The sequence below is a fragment of the Schistocerca cancellata genome, unplaced genomic scaffold, assembly GCF_023864275.1.
Source record: "Schistocerca cancellata isolate TAMUIC-IGC-003103 unplaced genomic scaffold, iqSchCanc2.1 HiC_scaffold_1083, whole genome shotgun sequence".
Lineage (NCBI taxonomy): Eukaryota > Metazoa > Arthropoda > Insecta > Orthoptera > Acrididae > Schistocerca > Schistocerca cancellata.
The window spans coordinates 184,980-200,851 of NW_026047082.1; the positions used below are offsets into that span (position 1 = coordinate 184,980).

The 15,872-nt window shown below is 51.0% G+C and overlaps 32 non-coding genes across 32 annotated transcripts; 26 read left to right on the forward strand and 6 right to left on the reverse strand.

Annotated features, from left to right (window-relative positions):
* The first annotated feature begins 322 nt into the window (after positions 1–322).
* Trnae-cuc (transfer RNA glutamic acid (anticodon CUC)) lies at positions 323–394 on the forward strand. Its single transcript has one exon. It is a non-coding gene; the product is annotated as a tRNA-Glu (tRNA).
* Positions 395–647: 253 nt separating this feature from the next.
* On the forward strand, positions 648–721 carry Trnai-aau (transfer RNA isoleucine (anticodon AAU)). The gene has a single exon. It is a non-coding gene; the product is annotated as a tRNA-Ile (tRNA).
* A 750-nt stretch (positions 722–1,471) lies between these two features.
* Trnag-ucc (transfer RNA glycine (anticodon UCC)) lies at positions 1,472–1,543 on the reverse strand. The gene has a single exon. It is a non-coding gene; the product is annotated as a tRNA-Gly (tRNA).
* Positions 1,544–1,863: 320 nt separating this feature from the next.
* Trnag-gcc (transfer RNA glycine (anticodon GCC)) lies at positions 1,864–1,934 on the forward strand. Its single transcript has one exon. It is a non-coding gene; the product is annotated as a tRNA-Gly (tRNA).
* A 295-nt stretch (positions 1,935–2,229) lies between these two features.
* On the forward strand, positions 2,230–2,302 carry Trnam-cau (transfer RNA methionine (anticodon CAU)). The gene has a single exon. It is a non-coding gene; the product is annotated as a tRNA-Met (tRNA).
* Positions 2,303–2,725: 423 nt separating this feature from the next.
* Positions 2,726–2,797, forward strand: Trnae-cuc (transfer RNA glutamic acid (anticodon CUC)). Its single transcript has one exon. It is a non-coding gene; the product is annotated as a tRNA-Glu (tRNA).
* Positions 2,798–3,050: 253 nt separating this feature from the next.
* Trnai-aau (transfer RNA isoleucine (anticodon AAU)) lies at positions 3,051–3,124 on the forward strand. Its single transcript has one exon. It is a non-coding gene; the product is annotated as a tRNA-Ile (tRNA).
* Positions 3,125–3,873: 749 nt separating this feature from the next.
* On the reverse strand, positions 3,874–3,945 carry Trnag-ucc (transfer RNA glycine (anticodon UCC)). Its single transcript has one exon. It is a non-coding gene; the product is annotated as a tRNA-Gly (tRNA).
* Positions 3,946–4,265: 320 nt separating this feature from the next.
* Trnag-gcc (transfer RNA glycine (anticodon GCC)) lies at positions 4,266–4,336 on the forward strand. Its single transcript has one exon. It is a non-coding gene; the product is annotated as a tRNA-Gly (tRNA).
* Positions 4,337–4,631: 295 nt separating this feature from the next.
* Positions 4,632–4,704, forward strand: Trnam-cau (transfer RNA methionine (anticodon CAU)). The gene has a single exon. It is a non-coding gene; the product is annotated as a tRNA-Met (tRNA).
* A 423-nt stretch (positions 4,705–5,127) lies between these two features.
* On the forward strand, positions 5,128–5,199 carry Trnae-cuc (transfer RNA glutamic acid (anticodon CUC)). The gene has a single exon. It is a non-coding gene; the product is annotated as a tRNA-Glu (tRNA).
* Positions 5,200–5,452: 253 nt separating this feature from the next.
* Trnai-aau (transfer RNA isoleucine (anticodon AAU)) lies at positions 5,453–5,526 on the forward strand. The gene has a single exon. It is a non-coding gene; the product is annotated as a tRNA-Ile (tRNA).
* Positions 5,527–6,276: 750 nt separating this feature from the next.
* On the reverse strand, positions 6,277–6,348 carry Trnag-ucc (transfer RNA glycine (anticodon UCC)). The gene has a single exon. It is a non-coding gene; the product is annotated as a tRNA-Gly (tRNA).
* A 320-nt stretch (positions 6,349–6,668) lies between these two features.
* On the forward strand, positions 6,669–6,739 carry Trnag-gcc (transfer RNA glycine (anticodon GCC)). Its single transcript has one exon. It is a non-coding gene; the product is annotated as a tRNA-Gly (tRNA).
* A 295-nt stretch (positions 6,740–7,034) lies between these two features.
* Trnam-cau (transfer RNA methionine (anticodon CAU)) lies at positions 7,035–7,107 on the forward strand. Its single transcript has one exon. It is a non-coding gene; the product is annotated as a tRNA-Met (tRNA).
* Positions 7,108–7,530: 423 nt separating this feature from the next.
* On the forward strand, positions 7,531–7,602 carry Trnae-cuc (transfer RNA glutamic acid (anticodon CUC)). Its single transcript has one exon. It is a non-coding gene; the product is annotated as a tRNA-Glu (tRNA).
* A 253-nt stretch (positions 7,603–7,855) lies between these two features.
* Trnai-aau (transfer RNA isoleucine (anticodon AAU)) lies at positions 7,856–7,929 on the forward strand. Its single transcript has one exon. It is a non-coding gene; the product is annotated as a tRNA-Ile (tRNA).
* A 750-nt stretch (positions 7,930–8,679) lies between these two features.
* On the reverse strand, positions 8,680–8,751 carry Trnag-ucc (transfer RNA glycine (anticodon UCC)). The gene has a single exon. It is a non-coding gene; the product is annotated as a tRNA-Gly (tRNA).
* A 320-nt stretch (positions 8,752–9,071) lies between these two features.
* Trnag-gcc (transfer RNA glycine (anticodon GCC)) lies at positions 9,072–9,142 on the forward strand. The gene has a single exon. It is a non-coding gene; the product is annotated as a tRNA-Gly (tRNA).
* A 295-nt stretch (positions 9,143–9,437) lies between these two features.
* Trnam-cau (transfer RNA methionine (anticodon CAU)) lies at positions 9,438–9,510 on the forward strand. Its single transcript has one exon. It is a non-coding gene; the product is annotated as a tRNA-Met (tRNA).
* A 423-nt stretch (positions 9,511–9,933) lies between these two features.
* On the forward strand, positions 9,934–10,005 carry Trnae-cuc (transfer RNA glutamic acid (anticodon CUC)). Its single transcript has one exon. It is a non-coding gene; the product is annotated as a tRNA-Glu (tRNA).
* A 253-nt stretch (positions 10,006–10,258) lies between these two features.
* Positions 10,259–10,332, forward strand: Trnai-aau (transfer RNA isoleucine (anticodon AAU)). The gene has a single exon. It is a non-coding gene; the product is annotated as a tRNA-Ile (tRNA).
* A 750-nt stretch (positions 10,333–11,082) lies between these two features.
* Positions 11,083–11,154, reverse strand: Trnag-ucc (transfer RNA glycine (anticodon UCC)). Its single transcript has one exon. It is a non-coding gene; the product is annotated as a tRNA-Gly (tRNA).
* A 320-nt stretch (positions 11,155–11,474) lies between these two features.
* On the forward strand, positions 11,475–11,545 carry Trnag-gcc (transfer RNA glycine (anticodon GCC)). Its single transcript has one exon. It is a non-coding gene; the product is annotated as a tRNA-Gly (tRNA).
* A 295-nt stretch (positions 11,546–11,840) lies between these two features.
* On the forward strand, positions 11,841–11,913 carry Trnam-cau (transfer RNA methionine (anticodon CAU)). The gene has a single exon. It is a non-coding gene; the product is annotated as a tRNA-Met (tRNA).
* A 423-nt stretch (positions 11,914–12,336) lies between these two features.
* Trnae-cuc (transfer RNA glutamic acid (anticodon CUC)) lies at positions 12,337–12,408 on the forward strand. The gene has a single exon. It is a non-coding gene; the product is annotated as a tRNA-Glu (tRNA).
* A 253-nt stretch (positions 12,409–12,661) lies between these two features.
* Trnai-aau (transfer RNA isoleucine (anticodon AAU)) lies at positions 12,662–12,735 on the forward strand. The gene has a single exon. It is a non-coding gene; the product is annotated as a tRNA-Ile (tRNA).
* A 749-nt stretch (positions 12,736–13,484) lies between these two features.
* Positions 13,485–13,556, reverse strand: Trnag-ucc (transfer RNA glycine (anticodon UCC)). The gene has a single exon. It is a non-coding gene; the product is annotated as a tRNA-Gly (tRNA).
* A 320-nt stretch (positions 13,557–13,876) lies between these two features.
* Trnag-gcc (transfer RNA glycine (anticodon GCC)) lies at positions 13,877–13,947 on the forward strand. The gene has a single exon. It is a non-coding gene; the product is annotated as a tRNA-Gly (tRNA).
* A 295-nt stretch (positions 13,948–14,242) lies between these two features.
* Positions 14,243–14,315, forward strand: Trnam-cau (transfer RNA methionine (anticodon CAU)). The gene has a single exon. It is a non-coding gene; the product is annotated as a tRNA-Met (tRNA).
* Positions 14,316–14,738: 423 nt separating this feature from the next.
* Positions 14,739–14,810, forward strand: Trnae-cuc (transfer RNA glutamic acid (anticodon CUC)). Its single transcript has one exon. It is a non-coding gene; the product is annotated as a tRNA-Glu (tRNA).
* Positions 14,811–15,063: 253 nt separating this feature from the next.
* Trnai-aau (transfer RNA isoleucine (anticodon AAU)) lies at positions 15,064–15,137 on the forward strand. The gene has a single exon. It is a non-coding gene; the product is annotated as a tRNA-Ile (tRNA).
* The last annotated feature ends 735 nt before the right edge of the window (positions 15,138–15,872 follow it).

Consider the following 15,872-nt stretch of genomic DNA (forward strand, 5'->3'; position numbering starts at 1 on the left):
TGATAATGTTTACTTCCCGTTATTACTACCTGCAGTTCTTACGAAAAATTTTCAAGGAACAATGTACTAGTAATAAAACTGAATTTCGTACGATATAACGTGTAAAGTCACACAATGTATGACCTGCTGTATGATGACAGGCAGCAGGTCTTTACTTGCGAAATAAGTAAATAAATATTACTACTTACAGCTTTGCTTTTCCTCCTACCCCTGTAACAACGAGGCATAAAGCAATGGATTGTGACTTTTGACATGGGCGCGCGAAAAGGTGCTCGCAAACAGGGAAAGTGCGACACGGAAAGCGAGGAGAAAAATGTGCACGTCCGGTGTAGTCTAGTGGCTAGGATACCTGGCTCTCACCCAGGAGGCCCGGGTTCGATTCCCGGTACCGGAACGGAATTTTTTCGGAAAAAATCACGACAAGTTTTGACCCTGCGAAAGGCTGTTTCACGTCCTCCTCGCATTATAGCTACTGGTTCATTAACGTCAGCTGAAAACAGCCGAGAGAAACGGGCAAGCAATGAAATTACTACGAGCAGCGGAATAAAGAAGAGACGCTGGTCCACTGTTGGACTGCTACCATAGAAATGTTACATGGCAATACGCAGAGCAATTCCCGCGAAGCGATGGAAGGCTGTCTGCACCGAGGCCCGTTAGCTCAGTTGGTTAGAGCGTCGTGCTAATAACGCGAAGGTCGTGGGTTCGATCCCCCCACGGGCCACTACGATTTCACTCTTTCAAAAAGGCAGCGCCGATTTCGGCGGGGAAGTATGGTGACAAAGAAATCGTCACATTGTGTGGGAACTGATAGGGGACCAGAACGCGACTTGTCGGGACGCGCTAAAACACTTCACTGGTCACAGCACGGTGAACGCACAGTTTCTCGTCCGATCACCGCTACTGCGCGAAACTGGACGTTGTCAGTGCTTGGGCGGGTGACCGCCTGCGAACACACGGCACTGCCGATAGTTTCAATTCGTATTTCTCTTTCCTCTTCGGTTTCGGAGCTGCAGCGCTATTCGGTCAAGGGCACTGGCGCCACATTTTGCCTCTCGGTATGCCAAGTCGCGCCGTGCGGCCACAGTGAAATGAAGGAGCGTGTTGAAAAATTTTCAACAAAGGAAAAAAAAAAAAGAAATCTACTAGTAATAAAACTGAATTTGTCTGACAGAACATGTAAAATCAGATAATACATGATAACAGGCAGCAGGTATTTACTTGAGGCATAAGTAATGTGGTGCCCGCCCGCCTCGCCATACCTCTCTCAGTCGTTTTGCGTGCTTGTCCTTTTTATATAGGCCGATTGGAGAGCGTCAGCTCTCGCGTCAGACGAGCAAAGTCGAGACAAGTCGAGACTCAAGGTGAATCGACGCACACGCTATAGGGTGGCCTGCAGCGAGTAAGATGGGGAAAGAAACATTAATTGAAGGACGCGTGGCAAAAGTACTCATACGCAAATGTAAAAGCCGGCTGCGGTGGCCGGGAATCGAACCCGGATCAACTGCTTGGAAGGCAACTATGCTGACCATTACACCACCACCGCACGGTTTCCGTCCGCGCACGCCGCGCTGTGTCTGCTTCCCGCCTGTCGTCGGCGGCTCAAGGTGGTCGTAGCTGTAGGCGCATTACGCGGTAGGCGAGCGCATCCAGACAGCGTCTCTACGCACATTTCGCGTCCTTTGGCAAGAGTCGTCGCGTGCGTGCGCCGCAAGAGTACTTAGGCGATCGCGTTCGGGCGTCATTTTTAAGCAGTGCAGTGCAGGATTCAGCGTCTGTAGCATTCTCTCGAGAGGATGCGACGGCGCTGGACGGCAGTCCCACTTTCCCCACAGACGTCTGCCGCGGAAAGCGCCAGGAAGCTGAGCATCGGTGGTTCAGTGGTAGAATGCTCGCCTGCCACGCGGGCGGCCCGGGTTCGATTCCCGGCCGATGCATCACTTTGTTTTTTCTCCGATAGTGGTGCTGCGTGTCTTTCGCACTCGAACTGCGTGAGCCATGAGAATGAACCGTGGTATTTCCGTGTGGAAATAACCAAACATGCAGCGCGCACGACTGCTCGTTTGGACTCTTATGTGCTATTGTACATACTGGCGTCGGCCTAGCATCGCAAGTTGCCTGTCGCGCCGGGAATGGACGTGTAGCAACTGAAAAAAATGAGCCAGGAAGTGCAGACTCTCTACCCCTGGTATTTGGTAGTTACAGAGATTCCAGAAGGCGTGCCGGTCACTTGCCTCGGTAGCGCAGTAGGCAGCGCGTAAGTCTCATAATCTTAAGGTCGTGAGTTCGATCCTCACCCGGGGCATTTAATTTACTTTCGTCCACAGCTAAATTGACGGCTCTGGGGTTTGCGAAGGAGCGAAACACTTCGTACTTTGTTATCCACAAGGCTTCAACGACTCAGCGTGATAATGTTTACTTCCCGTTATTACTACCTGCAGTTCTTACGAAAAATTTTCAAGGAACAATGTACTAGTAATAAAACTGAATTTCGTACGATATAACGTGTAAAGTCACACAATGTATGACCTGCTGTATGATGACAGGCAGCAGGTCTTTACTTGCGAAATAAGTAAATAAATATTACTACTTACAGCTTTGCTTTTCCTCCTACCCCTGTAACAACGAGGCATAAAGCAATGGATTGTGACTTTTGACATGGGCGCGCGAAAAGGTGCTCGCAAACAGGGAAAGTGCGACACGGAAAGCGAGGAGAAAAATGTGCACGTCCGGTGTAGTCTAGTGGCTAGGATACCTGGCTCTCACCCAGGAGTCCCGGGTTCGATTCCCGGTACCGGAACGGAATTTCTTCGGAAAAAATCACGACAAGTTTTGACCCTGCGAAAGGCTGTTTCACGTCCTCCTCGCATTATAGCTACTGGTTCATTAACGTCAGCTGAAAACAGCCGAGAGAAACGGGCAAGCAATGAAATTACTACGAGCAGCGGAATAAAGAAGAGACGCTGGTCCACTGTTGGACTGCTACCATAGAAATGTTACATGGCAATACGCAGAGCAATTCCCGCGAAGCGATGGAAGGCTGTCTGCACCGAGGCCCGTTAGCTCAGTTGGTTAGAGCGTCGTGCTAATAACGCGAAGGTCGTGGGTTCGATCCCCCCACGGGCCACTACGATTTCACTCTTTCAAAAAGGCAGCGCCGATTTCGGCGGGGAAGTATGGTGACAAAGAAATCGTCACATTGTGTGGGAACTGATAGGGGACCAGAACGCGACTTGTCGGGACGCGCTAAAACACTTCACTGGTCACAGCACGGTGAACGCACAGTTTCTCGTCCGATCACCGCTACTGCGCGAAACTGGACGTTGTCAGTGCTTGGGCGGGTGACCGCCTGCGAACACACGGCACTGCCGATAGTTTCAATTCGTATTTCTCTTTCCTCTTCGGTTTCGGAGCTGCAGCGCTATTCGGTCAAGGGCACTGGCGCCACATTTTGCCTCTCGGTATGCCAAGTCGCGCCGTGCGGCCACAGTGAAATGAAGGAGCGTGTTGAAAAATTTTCAACAAAGAAAAAAAAAAAAGAAATCTACTAATAATAAAACTGAATTTGTCTGACAGAACATGTAAAATCAGATAATACATGATAACAGGCAGCAGGTATTTACTTGAGGCATAAGTAATGTGGTGCCCGCCCGCCTCGCCATACCTCTCTCAGTCGTTTTGCGTGCTTGTCCTTTTTATATAGGCCGATTGGAGAGCGTCAGCTCTCGCGTCAGACGAGCAAAGTCGAGACAAGTCGAGACTCAAGGTGAATCGACGCACACGCTATAGGGTGGCCTGCAGCGAGTAAGATGGGGAAAGAAACATTAATTGAAGGACGCGTGGCAAAAGTACTCATACGCAAATGTAAAAGCCGGCTGCGGTGGCCGGGAATCGAACCCGGATCAACTGCTTGGAAGGCAACTATGCTGACCATTACACCACCACCGCACGGTTTCCGTCCGCGCACGCCGCGCTGTGTCTGCTTCCCGCCTGTCGTCGGCGGCTCAAGGTGGTCGTAGCTGTAGGCGCATTACGGGGTAGGCGAGCGCATCCAGACAGCGTCTCTACGCACATTTCGCGTCCTTTGGCAAGAGTCGTCGCGTGCGTGCGCCGCAAGAGTACTTAGGCGATCGCGTTCGGGCGTCATTTTTAAGCAGTGCAGTGCAGGATTCAGCGTCTGTAGCATTCTCTCGAGAGGATGCGACGGCGCTGGACGGCAGTCCCACTTTCCCCACAGACGTCTGCCGCGGAAAGCACCAGGAAGCTGAGCATCGGTGGTTCAGTGGTAGAATGCTCGCCTGCCACGCGGGCGGCCCGGGTTCGATTCCCGGCCGATGCATCATTTTGTTTTTTCTCCGATAGTGGTGCTGCGTGTCTTTCGCACTCGAACTGCGTGAGCCATGAGAATGAACCGTGGTATTTCCGTGTGGAAATAACCAAACATGCAGCGCGCACGACTGCTCGTTTGGACTCTTATGTGCTATTGTACATACTGGCGTCGGCCTAGCATCGCAAGTTGCCTGTCGCGCCGGGAATGGACGTGTAGCAACTGAAAAAAATGAGCCAGGAAGTGCAGACTCTCTACCCCTGGTATTTGGTAGTTACAGAGATTCCAGAAGGCGTGCCGGTCACTTGCCTCGGTAGCGCAGTAGGCAGCGCGTAAGTCTCATAATCTTAAGGTCGTGAGTTCGATCCTCACCCGGGGCATTTAATTTACTTTCGTCCACAGCTAAATTGACGGCTCTGGGGTTTGCGAAGGAGCGAAACACTTCGTACTTTGTTATCCACAAGGCTTCAACGACTCGGCGTGATAATGTTTACTTCCCGTTATTACTACCTGCAGTTCTTACGAAAAATTTTCAAGGAACAATGTACTAGTAATAAAACTGAATTTCGTACGATATAACGTGTAAAGTCACACAATGTATGACCTGCTGTATGATGACAGGCAGCAGGTCTTTACTTGCGAAATAAGTAAATAAATATTACTACTTACAGCTTTGCTTTTCCTCCTACCCCTGTAACAACGAGGCATAAAGCAATGGATTGTGACTTTTGACATGGGCGCGCGAAAAGGTGCTCGCAAACAGGGAAAGTGCGACACGGAAAGCGAGGAGAAAAATGTGCACGTCCGGTGTAGTCTAGTGGCTAGGATACCTGGCTCTCACCCAGGAGGCCCGGGTTCGATTCCCGGTACCGGAACGGAATTTTTTCGGAAAAAATCACGACAAGTTTTGACCCTGCGAAAGGCTGTTTCACGTCCTCCTCGCATTATAGCTACTGGTTCATTAACGTCAGCTGAAAACAGCCGAGAGAAACGGGCAAGCAATGAAATTACTACGAGCAGCGGAATAAAGAAGAGACGCTGGTCCACTGTTGGACTGCTACCATAGAAATGTTACATGGCAATACGCAGAGCAATTCCCGCGAAGCGATGGAAGGCTGTCTGCACCGAGGCCCGTTAGCTCAGTTGGTTAGAGCGTCGTGCTAATAACGCGAAGGTCGTGGGTTCGATCCCCCCACGGGCCACTACGATTTCACTCTTTCAAAAAGGCAGCGCCGATTTCGGCGGGGAAGTATGGTGACAAAGAAATCGTCACATTGTGTGGGAACTGATAGGGGACCAGAACGCGACTTGTCGGGACGCGCTAAAACACTTCACTGGTCACAGCACGGTGAACGCACAGTTTCTCGTCCGATCACCGCTACTGCGCGAAACTGGACGTTGTCAGTGCTTGGGCGGGTGACCGCCTGCGAACACACGGCACTGCCGATAGTTTCAATTCGTATTTCTCTTTCCTCTTCGGTTTCGGAGCTGCAGCGCTATTCGGTCAAGGGCACTGGCGCCACATTTTGCCTCTCGGTATGCCAAGTCGCGCCGTGCGGCCACAGTGAAATGAAGGAGCGTGTTGAAAAATTTTCAACAAAGGAAAAAAAAAAAAGAAATCTACTAGTAATAAAACTGAATTTGTCTGACAGAACATGTAAAATCAGATAATACATGATAACAGGCAGCAGGTATTTACTTGAGGCATAAGTAATGTGGTGCCCGCCCGCCTCGCCATACCTCTCTCAGTCGTTTTGCGTGCTTGTCCTTTTTATATAGGCCGATTGGAGAGCGTCAGCTCTCGCGTCAGACGAGCAAAGTCGAGACAAGTCGAGACTCAAGGTGAATCGACGCACACGCTATAGGGTGGCCTGCAGCGAGTAAGATGGGGAAAGAAACATTAATTGAAGGACGCGTGGCAAAAGTACTCATACGCAAATGTAAAAGCCGGCTGCGGTGGCCGGGAATCGAACCCGGATCAACTGCTTGGAAGGCAACTATGCTGACCATTACACCACCACCGCACGGTTTCCGTCCGCGCACGCCGCGCTGTGTCTGCTTCCCGCCTGTCGTCGGCGGCTCAAGGTGGTCGTAGCTGTAGGCGCATTACGCGGTAGGCGAGCGCATCCAGACAGCGTCTCTACGCACATTTCGCGTCCTTTGGCAAGAGTCGTCGCGTGCGTGCGCCGCAAGAGTACTTAGGCGATCGCGTTCGGGCGTCATTTTTAAGCAGTGCAGTGCAGGATTCAGCGTCTGTAGCATTCTCTCGAGAGGATGCGACGGCGCTGGACGGCAGTCCCACTTTCCCCACAGACGTCTGCCGCGGAAAGCGCCAGGAAGCTGAGCATCGGTGGTTCAGTGGTAGAATGCTCGCCTGCCACGCGGGCGGCCCGGGTTCGATTCCCGGCCGATGCATCACTTTGTTTTTTCTCCGATAGTGGTGCTGCGTGTCTTTCGCACTCGAACTGCGTGAGCCATGAGAATGAACCGTGGTATTTCCGTGTGGAAATAACCAAACATGCAGCGCGCACGACTGCTCGTTTGGACTCTTATGTGCTATTGTACATACTGGCGTCGGCCTAGCATCGCAAGTTGCCTGTCGCGCCGGGAATGGACGTGTAGCAACTGAAAAAAATGAGCCAGGAAGTGCAGACTCTCTACCCCTGGTATTTGGTAGTTACAGAGATTCCAGAAGGCGTGCCGGTCACTTGCCTCGGTAGCGCAGTAGGCAGCGCGTAAGTCTCATAATCTTAAGGTCGTGAGTTCGATCCTCACCCGGGGCATTTAATTTACTTTCGTCCACAGCTAAATTGACGGCTCTGGGGTTTGCGAAGGAGCGAAACACTTCGTACTTTGTTATCCACAAGGCTTCAACGACTCAGCGTGATAATGTTTACTTCCCGTTATTACTACCTGCAGTTCTTACGAAAAATTTTCAAGGAACAATGTACTAGTAATAAAACTGAATTTCGTACGATATAACGTGTAAAGTCACACAATGTATGACCTGCTGTATGATGACAGGCAGCAGGTCTTTACTTGCGAAATAAGTAAATAAATATTACTACTTACAGCTTTGCTTTTCCTCCTACCCCTGTAACAACGAGGCATAAAGCAATGGATTGTGACTTTTGACATGGGCGCGCGAAAAGGTGCTCGCAAACAGGGAAAGTGCGACACGGAAAGCGAGGAGAAAAATGTGCACGTCCGGTGTAGTCTAGTGGCTAGGATACCTGGCTCTCACCCAGGAGGCCCGGGTTCGATTCCCGGTACCGGAACGGAATTTCTTCGGAAAAAATCACGACAAGTTTTGACCCTGCGAAAGGCTGTTTCACGTCCTCCTCGCATTATAGCTACTGGTTCATTAACGTCAGCTGAAAACAGCCGAGAGAAACGGGCAAGCAATGAAATTACTACGAGCAGCGGAATAAAGAAGAGACGCTGGTCCACTGTTGGACTGCTACCATAGAAATGTTACATGGCAATACGCAGAGCAATTCCCGCGAAGCGATGGAAGGCTGTCTGCACCGAGGCCCGTTAGCTCAGTTGGTTAGAGCGTCGTGCTAATAACGCGAAGGTCGTGGGTTCGATCCCCCCACGGGCCACTACGATTTCACTCTTTCAAAAAGGCAGCGCCGATTTCGGCGGGGAAGTATGGTGACAAAGAAATCGTCACATTGTGTGGGAACTGATAGGGGACCAGAACGCGACTTGTCGGGACGCGCTAAAACACTTCACTGGTCACAGCACGGTGAACGCACAGTTTCTCGTCCGATCACCGCTACTGCGCGAAACTGGACGTTGTCAGTGCTTGGGCGGGTGACCGCCTGCGAACACACGGCACTGCCGATAGTTTCAATTCGTATTTCTCTTTCCTCTTCGGTTTCGGAGCTGCAGCGCTATTCGGTCAAGGGCACTGGCGCCACATTTTGCCTCTCGGTATGCCAAGTCGCGCCGTGCGGCCACAGTGAAATGAAGGAGCGTGTTGAAAAATTTTCAACAAAGAAAAAAAAAAAAAGAAATCTACTAGTAATAAAACTGAATTTGTCTGACAGAACATGTAAAATCAGATAATACATGATAACAGGCAGCAGGTATTTACTTGAGGCATAAGTAATGTGGTGCCCGCCCGCCTCGCCATACCTCTCTCAGTCGTTTTGCGTGCTTGTCCTTTTTATATAGGCCGATTGGAGAGCGTCAGCTCTCGCGTCAGACGAGCAAAGTCGAGACAAGTCGAGACTCAAGGTGAATCGACGCACACGCTATAGGGTGGCCTGCAGCGAGTAAGATGGGGAAAGAAACATTAATTGAAGGACGCGTGGCAAAAGTACTCATACGCAAATGTAAAAGCCGGCTGCGGTGGCCGGGAATCGAACCCGGATCAACTGCTTGGAAGGCAACTATGCTGACCATTACACCACCACCGCACGGTTTCCGTCCGCGCACGCCGCGCTGTGTCTGCTTCCCGCCTGTCGTCGGCGGCTCAAGGTGGTCGTAGCTGTAGGCGCATTACGGGGTAGGCGAGCGCATCCAGACAGCGTCTCTACGCACATTTCGCGTCCTTTGGCAAGAGTCGTCGCGTGCGTGCGCCGCAAGAGTACTTAGGCGATCGCGTTCGGGCGTCATTTTTAAGCAGTGCAGTGCAGGATTCAGCGTCTGTAGCATTCTCTCGAGAGGATGCGACGGCGCTGGACGGCAGTCCCACTTTCCCCACAGACGTCTGCCGCGGAAAGCACCAGGAAGCTGAGCATCGGTGGTTCAGTGGTAGAATGCTCGCCTGCCACGCGGGCGGCCCGGGTTCGATTCCCGGCCGATGCATCATTTTGTTTTTTCTCCGATAGTGGTGCTGCGTGTCTTTCGCACTCGAACTGCGTGAGCCATGAGAATGAACCGTGGTATTTCCGTGTGGAAATAACCAAACATGCAGCGCGCACGACTGCTCGTTTGGACTCTTATGTGCTATTGTACATACTGGCGTCGGCCTAGCATCGCAAGTTGCCTGTCGCGCCGGGAATGGACGTGTAGCAACTGAAAAAAATGAGCCAGGAAGTGCAGACTCTCTACCCCTGGTATTTGGTAGTTACAGAGATTCCAGAAGGCGTGCCGGTCACTTGCCTCGGTAGCGCAGTAGGCAGCGCGTAAGTCTCATAATCTTAAGGTCGTGAGTTCGATCCTCACCCGGGGCATTTAATTTACTTTCGTCCACAGCTAAATTGACGGCTCTGGGGTTTGCGAAGGAGCGAAACACTTCGTACTTTGTTATCCACAAGGCTTCAACGACTCAGCGTGATAATGTTTACTTCCCGTTATTACTACCTGCAGTTCTTACGAAAAATTTTCAAGGAACAATGTACTAGTAATAAAACTGAATTTCGTACGATATAACGTGTAAAGTCACACAATGTATGACCTGCTGTATGATGACAGGCAGCAGGTCTTTACTTGCGAAATAAGTAAATAAATATTACTACTTACAGCTTTGCTTTTCCTCCTACCCCTGTAACAACGAGGCATAAAGCAATGGATTGTGACTTTTGACATGGGCGCGCGAAAAGGTGCTCGCAAACAGGGAAAGTGCGACACGGAAAGCGAGGAGAAAAATGTGCACGTCCGGTGTAGTCTAGTGGCTAGGATACCTGGCTCTCACCCAGGAGGCCCGGGTTCGATTCCCGGTACCGGAACGGAATTTCTTCGGAAAAAATCACGACAAGTTTTGACCCTGCGAAAGGCTGTTTCACGTCCTCCTCGCATTATAGCTACTGGTTCATTAACGTCAGCTGAAAACAGCCGAGAGAAACGGGCAAGCAATGAAATTACTACGAGCAGCGGAATAAAGAAGAGACGCTGGTCCACTGTTGGACTGCTACCATAGAAATGTTACATGGCAATACGCAGAGCAATTCCCGCGAAGCGATGGAAGGCTGTCTGCACCGAGGCCCGTTAGCTCAGTTGGTTAGAGCGTCGTGCTAATAACGCGAAGGTCGTGGGTTCGATCCCCCCACGGGCCACTACGATTTCACTCTTTCAAAAAGGCAGCGCCGATTTCGGCGGGGAAGTATGGTGACAAAGAAATCGTCACATTGTGTGGGAACTGATAGGGGACCAGAACGCGACTTGTCGGGACGCGCTAAAACACTTCACTGGTCACAGCACGGTGAACGCACAGTTTCTCGTCCGATCACCGCTACTGCGCGAAACTGGACGTTGTCAGTGCTTGGGCGGGTGACCGCCTGCGAACACACGGCACTGCCGATAGTTTCAATTCGTATTTCTCTTTCCTCTTCGGTTTCGGAGCTGCAGCGCTATTCGGTCAAGGGCACTGGCGCCACATTTTGCCTCTCGGTATGCCAAGTCGCGCCGTGCGGCCACAGTGAAATGAAGGAGCCTGTTGAAAAATTTTCAACAAAGAAAAAAAAAAAAAGAAATCTACTAGTAATAAAACTGAATTTGTCTGACAGAACATGTAAAATCAGATAATACATGATAACAGGCAGCAGGTATTTACTTGAGGCATAAGTAATGTGGTGCCCGCCCGCCTCGCCATACCTCTCTCAGTCGTTTTGCGTGCTTGTCCTTTTTATATAGGCCGATTGGAGAGCGTCAGCTCTCGCGTCAGACGAGCAAAGTCGAGACAAGTCGAGACTCAAGGTGAATCGACGCACACGCTATAGGGTGGCCTGCAGCGAGTAAGATGGGGAAAGAAACATTAATTGAAGGACGCGTGGCAAAAGTACTCATACGCAAATGTAAAAGCCGGCTGCGGTGGCCGGGAATCGAACCCGGATCAACTGCTTGGAAGGCAACTATGCTGACCATTACACCACCACCGCACGGTTTCCGTCCGCGCACGCCGCGCTGTGTCTGCTTCCCGCCTGTCGTCGGCGGCTCAAGGTGGTCGTAGCTGTAGGCGCATTACGGGGTAGGCGAGCGCATCCAGACAGCGTCTCTACGCACATTTCGCGTCCTTTGGCAAGAGTCGTCGCGTGCGTGCGCCGCAAGAGTACTTAGGCGATCGCGTTCGGGCGTCATTTTTAAGCAGTGCAGTGCAGGATTCAGCGTCTGTAGCATTCTCTCGAGAGGATGCGACGGCGCTGGACGGCAGTCCCACTTTCCCCACAGACGTCTGCCGCGGAAAGCACCAGGAAGCTGAGCATCGGTGGTTCAGTGGTAGAATGCTCGCCTGCCACGCGGGCGGCCCGGGTTCGATTCCCGGCCGATGCATCATTTTGTTTTTTCTCCGATAGTGGTGCTGCGTGTCTTTCGCACTCGAACTGCGTGAGCCATGAGAATGAACCGTGGTATTTCCGTGTGGAAATAACCAAACATGCAGCGCGCACGACTGCTCGTTTGGACTCTTATGTGCTATTGTACATACTGGCGTCGGCCTAGCATCGCAAGTTGCCTGTCGCGCCGGGAATGGACGTGTAGCAACTGAAAAAAATGAGCCAGGAAGTGCAGACTCTCTACCCCTGGTATTTGGTAGTTACAGAGATTCCAGAAGGCGTGGCGGTCACTTGCCTCGGTAGCGCAGTAGGCAGCGCGTAAGTCTCATAATCTTAAGGTCGTGAGTTCGATCCTCACCCGGGGCATTTAATTTACTTTCGTCCACAGCTAAATTGACGGCTCTGGGGTTTGCGAAGGAGCGAAACACTTCGTACTTTGTTATCCACAAGGCTTCAACGACTCAGCGTGATAATGTTTACTTCCCGTTATTACTACCTGCAGTTCTTACGAAAAATTTTCAAGGAACAATGTACTAGTAATAAAACTGAATTTCGTACGATATAACGTGTAAAGTCACACAATGTATGACCTGCTGTATGATGACAGGCAGCAGGTCTTTACTTGCGAAATAAGTAAATAAATATTACTACTTACAGCTTTGCTTTTCCTCCTACCCCTGTAACAACGAGGCATAAAGCAATGGAATGTGACTTTTGACATGGGCGCGCGAAAAGGTGCTCGCAAACAGGGAAAGTGCGACACGGAAAGCGAGGAGAAAAATGTGCACGTCCGGTGTGGTCTAGTGGCTAGGATACCTGGCTCTCACCCAGGAGGCCCGGGTTCGATTCCCGGTACCGGAACGGAATTTTTTCGGAAAAAATCACGACAAGTTTTGACCCTGCGAAAGGCTGTTTCACGTCCTCCTCGCATTATAGCTACTGGTTCATTAACGTCAGCTGAAAACAGCCGAGAGAAACGGGCAAGCAATGAAATTACTACGAGCAGCGGAATAAAGAAGAGACGCTGGTCCACTGTTGGACTGCTACCATAGAAATGTTACATGGCAATACGCAGAGCAATTCCCGCGAAGCGATGGAAGGCTGTCTGCACCGAGGCCCGTTAGCTCAGTTGGTTAGAGCGTCGTGCTAATAACGCGAAGGTCGTGGGTTCGATCCCCCCACGGGCCACTACGATTTCACTCTTTCAAAAAGGCAGCGCCGATTTCGGCGGGGAAGTATGGTGACAAAGAAATCGTCACATTGTGTGGGAACTGATAGGGGACCAGAACGCGACTTGTCGGGACGCGCTAAAACACTTCACTGGTCACAGCACGGTGAACGCACAGTTTCTCGTCCGATCACCGCTACTGCGCGAAACTGGACGTTGTCAGTGCTTGGGCGGGTGACCGCCTGCGAACACACGGCACTGCCGATAGTTTCAATTCGTATTTCTCTTTCCTCTTCGGTTTCGGAGTTGCAGCGCTATTCGGTCAAGGGCACTGGCGCCACATTTTGCCTCTCGGTATGCCAAGTCGCGCCGTGCGGCCACAGTGAAATGAAGGAGCGTGTTGAAAAATTTTCAACAAAGAAAAAAAAAAAAGAAATCTACTAGTAATAAAACTGAATTTGTCTGACAGAACATGTAAAATCAGACAATACATGATAACAGGCAGCAGGTATTTACTTGAGGCATAAGTAATGTGGTGCCCGCCCGCCTCGCCATACCTCTCTCAGTCGTTTTGCGTGCTTGTCCTTTTTATATAGGCCGATTGTAGAGCGTCAGCTCTCGCGTCAGACGAGCAAAGTCGAGACAAGTCGAGACTCAAGGTGAATCGACGCACACGCTATAGGGTGGCCTGCAGCGAGTAAGATGGGGAAAGAAACATTAATTGAAGGACGCGTGGCAAAAGTACTCATACGCAAAAGTAAAAGCCGGCTGCGGTGGCCGGGAATCGAACCCGGATCAACTGCTTGGAAGGCAACTATGCTGACCATTACACCACCACCGCACGGTTTCCGTCCGCGCACGCCGCGCTGTGTCTGCTTCCCGCCTGTCGTCGGCGGCTCAAGGTGGTCGTAGCTGTAGGCGCATTACGGGGTAGGCGAGCGCATCCAGACAGCGTCTCTACGCACATTTCGCGTCCTTTGGCAAGAGTCGTCGCGTGCGTGCGCCGCAAGAGTACTTAGGCGATCGCGTTCGGGCGTCATTTTTAAGCAGTGCAGTGCAGGATTCAGCGTCTGTAGCATTCTCTCGAGAGGATGCGACGGCGCTGGACGGCAGTCCCACTTTCCCCACAGACGTCTGCCGCGGAAAGCACCAGGAAGCTGAGCATCGGTGGTTCAGTGGTAGAATGCTCGCCTGCCACGCGGGCGGCCCGGGTTCGATTCCCGGCCGATGCATCATTTTGTTTTTTCTCCGATAGTGGTGCTGCGTGTCTTTCGCACTCGAACTGCGTGAGCCATGAGAATGAACCGTGGTATTTCCGTGTGGAAATAACCAAACATGCAGCGCGCACGACTGCTCGTTTGGACTCTTATGTGCTATTGTACATACTGGCGTCGGCCTAGCATCGCAAGTTGCCTGTCGCGCCGGGAATGGACGTGTAGCAACTGAAAAAAATGAGCCAGGAAGTGCAGACTCTCTACCCCTGGTATTTGGTAGTTACAGAGATTCCAGAAGGCGTGGCGGTCACTTGCCTCGGTAGCGCAGTAGGCAGCGCGTAAGTCTCATAATCTTAAGGTCGTGAGTTCGATCCTCACCCGGGGCATTTAATTTACTTTCGTCCACAGCTAAATTGACGGCTCTGGGGTTTGCGAAGGAGCGAAACACTTCGTACTTTGTTATCCACAAGGCTTCAACGACTCAGCGTGATAATGTTTACTTCCCGTTATTACTACCTGCAGTTCTTACGAAAAATTTTCAAGGAACAATGTACTAGTAATAAAACTGAATTTCGTACGATATAACGTGTAAAGTCACACAATGTATGACCTGCTGTATGATGACAGGCAGCAGGTCTTTACTTGCGAAATAAGTAAATAAATATTACTACTTACAGCTTTGCTTTTCCTCCTACCCCTGTAACAACGAGGCATAAAGCAATGGATTGTGACTTTTGACATGGGCGCGCGAAAAGGTGCTCGCAAACAGGGAAAGTGCGACACGGAAAGCGAGGAGAAAAATGTGCACGTCCGGTGTGGTCTAGTGGCTAGGATACCTGGCTCTCACCCAGGAGGCCCGGGTTCGATTCCCGGTACCGGAACGGAATTTTTTCGGAAAAAATCACGACAAGTTTTGACCCTGCGAAAGGCTGTTTCACGTCCTCCTCGCATTATAGCTACTGGTTCATTAACGTCAGCTGAAAACAGCCGAGAGAAACGGGCAAGCAATGAAATTACTACGAGCAGCGGAATAAAGAAGAGACGCTGGTCCACTGTTGGACTGCTACCATAGAAATGTTACATGGCAATACGCAGAGCAATTCCCGCGAAGCGATGGAAGGCTGTCTGCACCGAGGCCCGTTAGCTCAGTTGGTTAGAGCGTCGTGCTAATAACGCGAAGGTCGTGGGTTCGATCCCCCCACGGGCCACTACGATTTCACTCTTTCAAAAAGGCAGCGCCGATTTCGGCGGGGAAGTATGGTGACAAAGAAATCGTCACATTGTGTGGGAACTGATAGGGGACCAGAACGCGACTTGTCGGGACGCGCTAAAACACTTCACTGGTCACAGCACGGTGAACGCACAGTTTCTCGTCCGATCACCGCTACTGCGCGAAACTGGACGTTGTCAGTGCTTGGGCGGGTGACCGCCTGCGAACACACGGCACTGCCGATAGTTTCAATTCGTATTTCTCTTTCCTCTTCGGTTTCGGAGTTGCAGCGCTATTCGGTCAAGGGCACTGGCGCCACATTTTGCCTCTCGGTATGCCAAGTCGCGCCGTGCGGCCACAGTGAAATGAAGGAGCGTGTTGAAAAATTTTCAACAAAGAAAAAAAAAAAAAGAAATCTACTAGTAATAAAACTGAATTTGTCTGACAGAACATGTAAAATCAGACAATACATGATAACAGGCAGCAGGTATTTACTTGAGGCATAAGTAATGTGGTGCCCGCCCGCCTCGCCATACCTCTCTCAGTCGTTTTGCGTGCTTGTCCTTTTTATATAGGCCGATTGTAGAGCGTCAGCTCTCGCGTCAGACGAGCAAAGTCGAGACAAGTCGAGACTCAAGGTGAATCGACGCACACGCTATAGGGTGGCCTGCAGCGAGTAAGATGGGGAAAGAAACATTAATTGAAGGACGCGTGGCAAAAGTACTCATACGCA